This window comes from Sipha flava, unplaced genomic scaffold (assembly GCF_003268045.1).
Source record: "Sipha flava isolate LNK unplaced genomic scaffold, YSA_version1 88_pilon_pilon, whole genome shotgun sequence".
In the NCBI taxonomy this organism is placed as follows: domain Eukaryota; kingdom Metazoa; phylum Arthropoda; class Insecta; order Hemiptera; family Aphididae; genus Sipha; species Sipha flava.
The window spans coordinates 1100351-1112531 of record NW_020273630.1 but is presented as its reverse complement, the minus strand read 5'-3'; the positions used below and the strand labels follow the sequence as shown (position 1 = coordinate 1112531).

Genomic DNA, 12181 nt, shown 5'->3' with positions numbered 1-12181 from the left:
TGTAAATTAAAAATATTGATAAATATATTAACAAATTACATTTTTCTAGATGCGACCGAAAGTTTACGTTTTTTGATCAATATGTATGGAAATGTTGTTATGCCATGATCACGTGTTTTTTTTGGAATCATAAACAATTCCTTGAAGATCGTAATGGACGATAGGATCCTGCCATAAGATTTTAAGCTTGTTTGGAACTTTTTCATTCGTTTAAGATAATTTGATTTCCAATCAAAATTTTAATATTTTGCTAGATCAAAACTATATTCATTCATTTATTGATAATATTTTATAATATTTAACATATATGCTTAATTATTTGAGAATTTTATTTGATGAGTTTATTTTTTGTATAATTTAATGATTTTTGTTATTTCACTTACAATATAAACTATTTTTCAATGTATGAAAAAAAAAAAATTAATAATACAGAACATATTTAAATGCACTTAATATCGTTATGTATGTGTATTTGAAAGTATACGCGTTACAGTATTAAAAAATATTCACTGATTGTTATTTCCAGAAATTATTTAGTGAATTTCAATAGAATATAAATTTAAGGTTTTGAATAGCTATATGTTGTTACAATTAAGTAAAAGGCTTATTATATTCATATGTAAATTTCAAATAACAAGTTTTATTATATAATTTATCATGTTTTCATATAATTTAACAAATTAAATTAATTATCAAAACTTTAATAAATAAACAAAACAATTCAATTATGAACAACAATTATTCTATAATGTTAATTTATATTTTAATAGCAATGAATGTCATAATGTAAATGCATTTAAATCGGGATAAAATATAAACTAAAAAAAAACTATGAAAAGCAAATAAAATTCTAGATCATTATGGCCATATTATTAAATTTGTCAACCTTGACATTTCGTGTTTTTGACAGCTAACATTTTCTCCCTCGCCTTTTATTTTGTTACGTAGGATACTTTAATGTTATTGTATTAATACGATATATAACTAATAAAACGATGACTTATTAAAAAATTATTCTAGTTTATAAGTTATTTCATGATTCATATAAATATTTATATGTAAATTACTATATATTTATAATATACATAATTTATAAAATGTGATTATATTAACGTGAATTTAATATCTCATCTGATAGTTTGAAAAAGTTCCCGTTTTAATCATTTGGTATATTTTATTTCTTAAACAAACATTACGGTCATGCATTCCAAGTACAATTCACCATAGGTATTTAAATTTAAATAAATATATTTATTATCTCAATTAATGTAAATGAGATAAACATAATAATGAACAAACGTTTACCTGTAATTTTCATTACATCAGTGCATATGTTTATAAAAATAAAATTTGTGTATTTTATTCGTATGTGAACTGAAGAATGAATTTTAATTTTGGTAATTATAGTAAATATAATTTTCGTTATAGATACAAACATCCGATGTATAAAATTTTCCGGTCACAGTGTTTGTTATTGAACATCTCTGAACCAGCTTGACTGATTTTCATGAACGACGTTTGCCGGGTCAGCTAGTTTATTTATAATAATGTAGAACTGTTGAAGCTTACCCCTCACAATCATAAACATGATATCCGAATAACGTACATTCGAAAAAAAAAAAGATAGACTCGAGTGTCCAACATCCTTTCGGAAATCTTTCACCCAACCAACTTAAATCATATTTATTTATTTTTTATTTATTTATTTATTAATTCAAACGGGTAAAACCCAGTAAAAGTTTTAATTCAAACATTATAGCAAATATTAACACTTAGAAAGAAAAAGAAAAAAATATTATATCATTCATTATTATATGTAAATTAGTTAAACTATTGTAATTTTTAAACTTAAATTGTATGTCATCATATTTCAGCTAATAATCATAGACACTTCATTTAATAATATAAAAAATATTGATAATAATGTAGAATTCGTAGAACTCTAATATATGTGGTTAGTTATGTTGCATTTACACATTTGATACAATTTTAAATAAAGTTAAAATAATATCTATATTTTTCATGTTATTAATTATATTATAAAAAAATGTTATTAAATTTTATGTTAACCTAAAACAAAATGTTGATAACATAAATGACGAAAAAAAATTTAAACAGATAGATTAAGTAAAATGTTTTGAGAAAATACGCATCTAGCATAATAGAAAAAAGTAAAGATCGCTAAATGTTTTTTATTCCTTCACAATTTACATTATTTTAAACTAACAAAAAAAAAATTTAAACGTTATCAAAACTGAGTAAGAACATTTATTTAACAAGAGATAAATAATTAATTATAGAAATCCTAAGATCAGATCAATAGAAAAATCGTATTGCGTATTTCGAAAAAGTGAAATGAAAAGTATGAACATTTATAAAACTCAAATGTCAAAATCACTTTTCAAAACTTCTTTCATATACTTTTGCTATGGTTGTTAAATAATAAAATATCTTTAAACAAATACAATATAAACAAAAAAAACCTTATATTTTCAAAAAGAATAACAGAAATGAAAATTTTTTTTCTATTTTATTGTATTCAAAAATATTCTAAGAATAGAAATATAGAACACAATTACTGTATCAAAAAAAGCAAATAAATAAATAGTAATAACCTTAAACCTTAATAAAATCCAGAAATGAAAATAATACATATATACAATACTACCTATACATTATAACTACTTAATGTAAAATTATTTCAATTTAATATAGTTAAAACAATTTTTTAAAACAGTCAACTATGTCAAAAACCAAAATAACAGACGATTGATTTTAACCATCAAGAATATTTTCAAAATCCTTATATTAAATTTAATATAATGTACAATTTTTGAAAAAGATGCAAATAATAAATTGTTAAAAAGTATTTCACATTAATCAGTGACAGGTAATCTATTGAATACTTTTATTTTTCTAATAAATATTTTTACTATACTTTTTTAATACTCATAAAATATTTTGAATATCTTTTTAATATAATAATCAAATAGTATTTTAATACTTACAAAATAAGTATTAAAAATCAAAATTAGTTAACCACAACTGAATATATTATAAGTGAACCATGAATTTTGTTTGCACATTTTAATTACTAATATAAATAGTACGTTTTATGTTTTATACTCATCAATAATAATAATTATATCAAAAAAATTCTTAACTAACACTTATGTTAAGAATTTAATTGATATAATTGTTTATAAATGTTTATAAATAAATAAACTAAACATTTTGTTTATTTATTTATAAACAAAAATAAAAAATAAATTATTTTTCGTTAGTTAAATATTTAATAAAATTATTTTAATATGAACGAAAATTTTTTTTATCATAAAGTTACGCATTATTTAAGCTGTTAGAATGACATTTGCAAAGGGGTAGAATTACGATAAAAACTATGTTGTCATAATTATTTTCGATACTAAAGTATAACAGATAATTTAACTGTTTATAAAATTAATCGGAAATCATCAATGTATAAATGGATGAATTTTTTTTAATTAAAACTGTATAAAAAATTCAGTTACATTTATACAATATACAATACATAATTTTGGGAAATTTTAATAAATTAGTTTTAAAAAATGATATAAAAATATTTCACAGACAGAAAATCAAAATAGTCACAAATAAAAAACATTTGATAAAATAAAAATCTGAAGCCAATCTTTAATTTTAATTGTTATTTTTATATTTCAGCTGATATCTCAACTGCAATCATACAACTGACTTGAAAACAAATTGTTTGCTTAATTTTGTCAAAAATTTAAATATTGACATAAAATCAACAATTGAAATATAAATTTAAAAGAAAAGTTCAGTTACTATTTATACATTTTCTCATTGATAACTAAATCTATACTAACGTGTAGTTTAATTTATAGAACATAATTTAATATTTATGAAGATAATTTAATCGAAAAATAAATATAATCTTTCTAGATTTAGATACGAAATAATTTAACAAGATTAATGATTAATTTGCTAAGGTGAGAAAAGTATTATTCCTAAATTGCATATATGTATGTACAATGACGAATTGAAATATGTATTAATAATAAAAAAATAAACATAATTCTCATTATGTTGATAGTAAGATGCTATATGATATGCAATAACATCGAAAATGTTGATACCTATATACGAGGTGATATTATTCTTTGATTTTTATTCATTATAACACAAATTATAACATTTTATTCGTTATTTTTTTTATTAACTGAAAATGAAAATATATTATTAAAAATAAAACAATCTAGATATTTATTGACATTTTAAGTAAATGTAATTAATTTAAATAATCTGCTATTGAAATGAAATGCTGTTTGGTAAAGTTACAAAACAAAGAATGAGTTGTCACACACACATTTAGATCACCCGCATATTCGTAGCGTTGTGAAAGAGAATTGTTTTTTGGATTTGGAACATGCATGAATGTATCACAATCATAGTATAGTGCTGTATAAATACACTTGAAAATGAACGGGAACATATACGTTTTGAAGGCTTACAAGAGAGATTACACCTTGTGTGTTCTTGGTAATGATTGTTACACTTTGAGCTTTTTAGAGCTTGAGAAGGTTAGTGGTGAAAATTGAGAGGAAATATTATTGTTAAAACAAGACGTGACCGTGAACTCAAATAGGGGCTTCACCCGCCTGAAATATCGGAAACAAGTAAACTATTATCCATTATATACCCATTCAGTCAGGAATAGTTAAGAAGAAGATGGTTTCTAGTACACTTATCAATGGAGAAAAATAAGTCTTTAGCATTATTATCCAGGTATATACTTCAGATAACTAAATTCCTAATAATACAGTCTTTCAATAGGTACAATAATCTCAAATACGCTTACTTTGAGTTTAAAACGTAATTACAAAGTACTTCAATATAATAATTAATAAATTAAAAATACAATTAATCACTTCAAGTTTTGATTAAGTTTTGGAAAAAATTTATTTTTTTAATTAAAATATATAAAATGTATGAAACTATGGTATTTAATTATATAATAAATCAACAACAAATTTCAGCTACGTAAATACACAACTATCAAACAATTATGATAATTTATCGATTATTATTTTAAAAACGAAATTCACAATCAATTATTACCCAATACGTAAGTGTATATAAAAGCTTAGGATTATTTTATGTATCAAAAAAAAAAAAAACATCTTGAATTAATAATTAAAAATACAAAATACTAAATAGTTATAAAAACTATCTAAAGTATGAAGTTCCACATATTTTTAAAATTTTCTAAAGTTCTAAGAATACGTAGAATATAATTACATAACATTTTATTTTTTAGCGAAAATAGATTTTCTTGAATATTAATTATAAAATGTATATATATATAAAATTTATGAGATTTGTATAATTATTTTTCTAAACCTGTAATATACCTCTAAAAGTAATATTAATATTAAATACTACATGATTATAAAAAAATTGTTTTATTTCACAAAAGTAATCAGTCATACCATATTTTGGATTCTAAATGTTACAAAAAAATAAAAATAAAAATAGGCATTGTAAAATCTTCCGATTTTTTAACACAAGATAAAAAAGCTCTTTAACCTCAATTAAATTTCCGTAAAATATTCAAGCCATAAAACACAAATGTAATTTATATCAAATTAAAGGTAAATGGAATTTGTGATCAATTTTTTTCTACTTTAAGGCAAATTTCAAGAAAATTTGAAAAAAAAAATTTTTTAGAGCATATTATTTAATAACTGCACTATGTAATACTGCACGTTATAATTAATTTTTGTGTTAATTTTAAGTACAAGTTTACATATAAAACAAATCTTAAAATTTTTATAATTCTCACTTAGAACTATGAATGTTTGTTGCAATTAGTAAAATAAAGCTTTAACATTAAAGTACTATAATATTAATATAAAATTAATATAATACTAATATAAAATTCAACAGCACACAATATATGGTATTTAGTACGATGAAAACAAAAAAATATTATTTAAAATGTATTAGATATAAGATATGGTGGTCAACAGTCATGTTTATATTTATATCAATTTCTTCTGTATTCTTTTTTTTTCTTATTAATATTAATATAAATCCAAAATTGAGTAAATTATCCAAACAAAAAGGTATCATTAAAAATGTAATTGAATAGTATCAAACGTCAAATAAATAATATTATAAAATGTATACCTAATTTATTTGTAACTTGGAAATTGACTACTCTCTATATATTTATTCCAAGGAATGAATTTATACCGGAAAAATATATCTATTGCAGCAATATAATTATTTTTCATTTGATAAATTAAAAAATATAATTATGGTAAATTTCATTAATTTTTTTTTTTTTTTTATCACTTAATGAGATGAAATTTTCGCGGATAATTTTAAAGAAATATATCCGGCGTACATTAAGTGTCGACATTGGATCAAACACGTGCGCCGTATGAATTTAAAGGTATTTAAATTTGAATTTTATGTTAATACTTAAGTATCGTAAGGCCTGTAATAGTCAATGATGCCTAGTTTTAAATAACAAGAACATAGGCTTATTATTTTTATTGATTTAATTTTTAGGTAAACAAAACAAATAATATGATGATAGTATAATCAGACATGATTCCAGCGAAGGAGCGCCCGCTAAGCCGTAGAATCTTAGTTGTTTTGCTCACATGTTGTTTGTATTTTATAAAATTTATTAAGTTTTCGGCTACGGTGGGCACAGGTAGGTGAACAAGGGAGAAAAAAAGAAACTTCACGAGAATAATCTTATCGCGTAAAGTCGAGAAACCAGCACTTCTTGCCAATATTTCCCTTAAAACTTTTCGCGTGTCCTTTTGTGTCGTTGGAATCGTTCCAAAACACATACACATATACACACTCATATACACACGCACATAAACGCACATTTAAAACACCATTGGCATTTTATATCGTACGTCATATAAAATAACGGTAAGAGTAACGTAGTAAAATTATGAAAAGGGAGCAAAAATAATAATGATAACCGAAAAAGGAGTAACGCGTCACGTGTCATGATCATTTACATAGGTGCAGTTCACGCGTGACGGTCGGTTCGTACGCGAAAATAATGCTATTTCGCTTGCGTGTGTAGACATTATACTGCTGTTTTTCGCGACATTTATAAATCCAAATATCCATCTTTGCTCCGAATGATCCTGAAATCATCGACAACCTCAACGAGGATAAATACTTTCAACTCATATTTATACGAAGAGGGAAATTTTTTAATCGTCTATATTCCACGTGCAACGCGTATATACTATATTCTGAAAAAAGTTCATTCTACACAAGTCCCGATGTTACACATAAATCCGAACGATTCACTTGAGCTTTTCCGTTGGTGCATTTGTCGCAATAATATTTTCCAGCGGTATTTTCCAGCCTTCAAACGTTCGAGAATCCGGTGTATACAATGGAATAATAATGTAATAATATAATTTACAATATACGTGTATCAAACAAAAACGTTCGCCGACACTCGCCCACATTTTCCCTTTGTTTTGAACACTTTAGTATAATACTCACATGTGTTTTTTTTTCTTGGGACTGCCGTCTTCCGTGTTGCCGCTTGATCACGCACACGCACACGCACACTCACACAGGTACACAGACACACTCGCGCGCGCGATAACTATTTCGTCGGAACGTGGACGCAGCGTTTACCGATTCGGATTGCGAAACGGGCCATTATTGTAACCCGAGAAAAACGACGACGACGATCGACGAACAAGCACAGAACCGATGAACACTTATTCCGAAACGGAGAAAACGAAAAACAATGATCAATGGATGGTCAAAAACGAACGAAAAACGCGGCGATAACGGGAAATCTGGACGAGACGCGCGCCGCAACCGCCGGACGACGAAGCGCGTGACACACGGGACTAAAGTCGGCGGAGGTGATGGCAGCGGCCGAAAGCCGAGCAACGTGGTCAGGGGCATCAATTGAAGGGCGCGTGCGTCGTCTCGTTGTTCGTCCCTGCGCGACCGCATACCGGTAACGCTATCTGTTTCTGAGGTTCGACCACGTTCTCGGTTAACCGTTTGAACGCGGTTGCGATTGAGAACCATGGACCTGCCGCGGCGATCCGGTTCTTGAAGCGACAACGATTCATGTACGTCAACGCTCGTCGTCGTCCGCCGTTCGTAAATAATATTACTCCACGACATGCAGAAAATATACGAGTTTCGCTCGTACGCGATACTTGTTTGTGTACCTACAAAGTAGACCACCTGGTGGTGAGGTGACGACAGAAGCTCGGATTAAGTTTTTGCGGCAGATGGAGCAAACGTCGCACAACCAACGCTTTCAACTTGCTAAGTGTCTATTTAAAAAGATCGTGCCTAGAAAATGATTGTTTTCTCACCAGAATTGGATTTAACACGATCCCGAAAAGTATTTTTTTTCATTCTTCACTTGCGAAAATAGTTCCGTGCGTCATCCACTCATGACCCGTATGAATGGTTAAAAGATTATAATGTTCAGTTCGCAGAATTGTTCGAATCACTATTCCGGTCTTTGATATAGAAAAAAGTATAATTATTCATGCTTATTTTTTTATTTAATAACATTCAATAACGTTATTCTTTATTTTTTTTCGTTTCATAAACTATACTATTGTCTTTATCGAAAACAAATGTATAACTTTTAATGTAACGTACTATGCAAAAATGTATGCAATCGATGCACGCTTCGCATTGTATACGCATACAAAACATTAAAAACAATTGTATTTATTTATTATTATGGATGAATGGTGAGCAATATCTCGATTTCTGAAATACAACATATTCCTATTGAAAATATCATAACAGTCTTAAACGATTCAGTAAAATGAAAACGTGCTAACTTGTATTTATACTGTCATTAAAATTCAAGTCACTGAAATGACATTGATCACATAAACATACAAATAATTCTCCAAAACACACGAATCATTGAGTAGGTACTTAATTTAGTGTTTTTATCAAAGTATTTTTATTTGAAAACCACAAGTTTTAATCGTTAAAACATAAGTTATTTTTCAACTTATATTTAAAAAAAAAATGTCTCTTGTATTCTAAAAATGTAGTATAACACTGTTTTTGTTTATAAGTTCTTTCGTTGTGTCTTACATGTCGGTAGGATTTATTTATATAGATAGAAAGCAATAATAAATATTTACAACTGGCCAACAATTCAGAATAAAGGTGTTACTCGAACAAATATATATATAAAATTTAAATAAAAACAGTAAAAAATATTTTCAAGGTCTGGGCTTAAAATGATTTAGGAAATAGAGAATAAAAGGTAGATACTTTTATAAAATATCCAACATTCGGAATGGATTGAAATTCAAAGAAAAAAAGATAGAAAAAATAAAATAGAATTACTTGATTCTGAAAAACAGTGGCGTAGCCAGAGGGGGTTTTGGGTGTTGTAACCCCCCCCCCCCATTAGTTTTTATTTAATAATTTTTTTAATTATTCAATTCCCTGTATGTCATTGATAGTCGACCGTGGTAAACAACCGATGGTAACCAATTATAGAACAATAAATTACTCATTTTGTGTTGTTCCTCCGTGGTTAATAACGATGCATACACATACGATGCGTTCTTATTTGAATAAATGAAAAATATTGTTACCTATAGATATCAATGTTCAGTATTGTCAAATTATATGTGTATTATGTTATATCGATTGTGTCCATGTTAGTATTGTTACCGGCTTAACCGGTCTAGTGTACCGACGGGCTTTTGATTTTATTATATTCAGTCGGGAAAAGTATTTTAAATTGTAAAGGTACCGACTTCGCACATGAAATAAAAAAGGCTTTTTAATAAACTTCAAATTAAATATAATATTTCATAATGCAACAAAATCATTTATTTATTATACATCATACAGTCCATTAATATAAAATTTTATAACTGGTGTAATTTTTACCCAAATCAACAAATATAATAATATAATAGTGTGTACATATCATCATATTGTTTATTAGACTATTGATATTCCATATTATCAATTTATCATGCACGAAAACGGTTTTTTCTCTCATCATAAGTTTGTATTTTTTTTAAATACCACAAAAAAAATAATGTTTTATCCAAATCAATAGGACGTTTATGTTCTTCATGAACCCATAACCGTTTGAAACTGTTATTTCCAACAAGATGGATAGACCGACACGACTCAATAATTATTTTTCTCGAGTTATTTGGTGCAATAGTTGATAGTTTATCAAAGCTTCATCAAGAGCATACCAATTGCAGTATGCTATAAAAAAACCAAAATTTATATTTGCAACTTATATTCTGGAACACGTGTTGAGTTTGAGTTTACCATTAAGTAAATTTCTTCAGATAAAGAATATAGATCTGGTTGAAGCTATTCAAACCGCGTAGTAAATATAATCAAACAACTAAGATTAAATGATAAAAGTAAATTTAAAATTGTATTTAATAATGTAAAATCTAAATATGAAGAAAAAATAAAACAGCTAGTTGAAATGTATCAAGGCCATTTAGATTGCAGTGTTTTAGCAGCTGTGAGTGAAATTACAATTTGGCAACAAAAATGTACAGGAACTAAAAAACGCTCTTAAAAAATGTAACATATTAATTTTTCCTTTTACTTTCAAACTTTTACTGATTTTAGCAAATTTCCCAGTTACAACTGCTAATAGTGAATGATATTTATTAACATTAAAAAGATTAAAAAAATATTTACGAAGCACCACATGTGAAAATAGGTTGAATGGTTTGGCAATGATGAATATACCCAGTGATATAATGATAAACCCTGATGATGTCCTAAATAAATTAGCGACCAAAACAAGAAAACTACGGTTAATGTAAGTTTTAATGTAATTAAGATATTGTTTGACTTTAAATGCTTTAAATTAAGTATAGGAAAATGTAAAACAATGTTTTATCTATACCTACCTATTTTATTGACCTAAACCGTAACCCCCCCCCCCAATTGAAAAATCCTGGCTACGCTAATGGTGAAAAAACATAAATTTCACTAGTTACAAAGCTATCTTTTTATGATAATTTTAAATTGTGTTTATATTCAGATGTTCTAACCAGAAAAATTTAATTTACTTTTTTGCATATTAATAATTTTTAATTTATTCTGGTATTTTCTATAGTTGAATCGTTATTTTTGTTTTTTTTTTTTTTTTTTGGTTTTTTCTATAGTTGAATCGTTATTTTTGTTTTTTTTTTTTTTTTTAACTCTATAAAAACTGATATACTAATATATTTATATAATTTATTGTATATAAATGTACTAAAAATTAGTGGACCAAGCGCTAGACAAGAAGTTAATGTTTAAAATGACTTTATTAGAAGAGTAAGGGGAAGGACAACTTGGCATTAGCGCTAGGGGGATGTAAAAAGGTCTTTAGCACCCCATTATTTTTTTTTTTTATATCTAACAATTATTATTTTAATAAAATACGATAAATTTTATGTTTTTAAATTATGGAAAATTTCCTGAAAAAATGTATGACTATTTGGTTGTAAGTCATATAACTCATTATAATTCCTTCCATATTCGGATAATCGGATTTTCCTATTATTGTCAGACGATTAACGATAAGATAAATATTACGGAGAAATATATTGCATACGAGCTATTTTTAATCAATAGGTCACATCAAAAAGCACTATATAGTATATATAGTAAATTTACTGGTAAATCCGTATGAGTTTTATAATAACGTTTTATATGGTAAATCTTTATACATAAATGATTAACATCAAATCTAGTTAACAATCTATCGTCAAGACATCAAATACTCATTCAAGTGTCTATCTGTTGCGTCATTGCTTTAACAAGTTTACTTGTTAATATTATTTAATACTTTAAAATGTTCAGTTTATTTAAAAAACATATAAACGCAGACTTGGAGGACCCAGGTGTCCCTTGTTCGTCGGGTACGTCAAAAAATAGCATAGCGTTAATGATTTGGGAACTCTACGTACTGGTTCTCTCATCGCCCAATTCTAGCAGTAAGTACCGATTACATTTTAACCTAACTCCTAAGTCGGAACACTCTAAATTTTAAACATACATTTATGTGCTCTATAGTCATACAAAAAAAAGCAATTTGGAAAACAATTAAAATTATTTCGTAGCCAATGGTATAATGACTTTGAATGGT

The 12181-nt window shown here is 26.4% G+C and overlaps 1 protein-coding gene across 1 annotated transcript in view; it reads right to left on the bottom strand.

The window, feature by feature from the left end:
• Positions 1-7905, bottom strand: part of LOC112693509 (discoidin domain-containing receptor 2) — a 347933-nt gene extending 340028 nt beyond the window's left edge. The window contains exon 1 of the mRNA XM_025568621.1: positions 7552-7905. The gene's annotated coding sequence lies outside the window, so the exon portion shown is untranslated. The remainder of the gene's footprint in view (positions 1-7551) is intronic.
• Positions 7906-12181: the final 4276 nt, after the last annotated feature.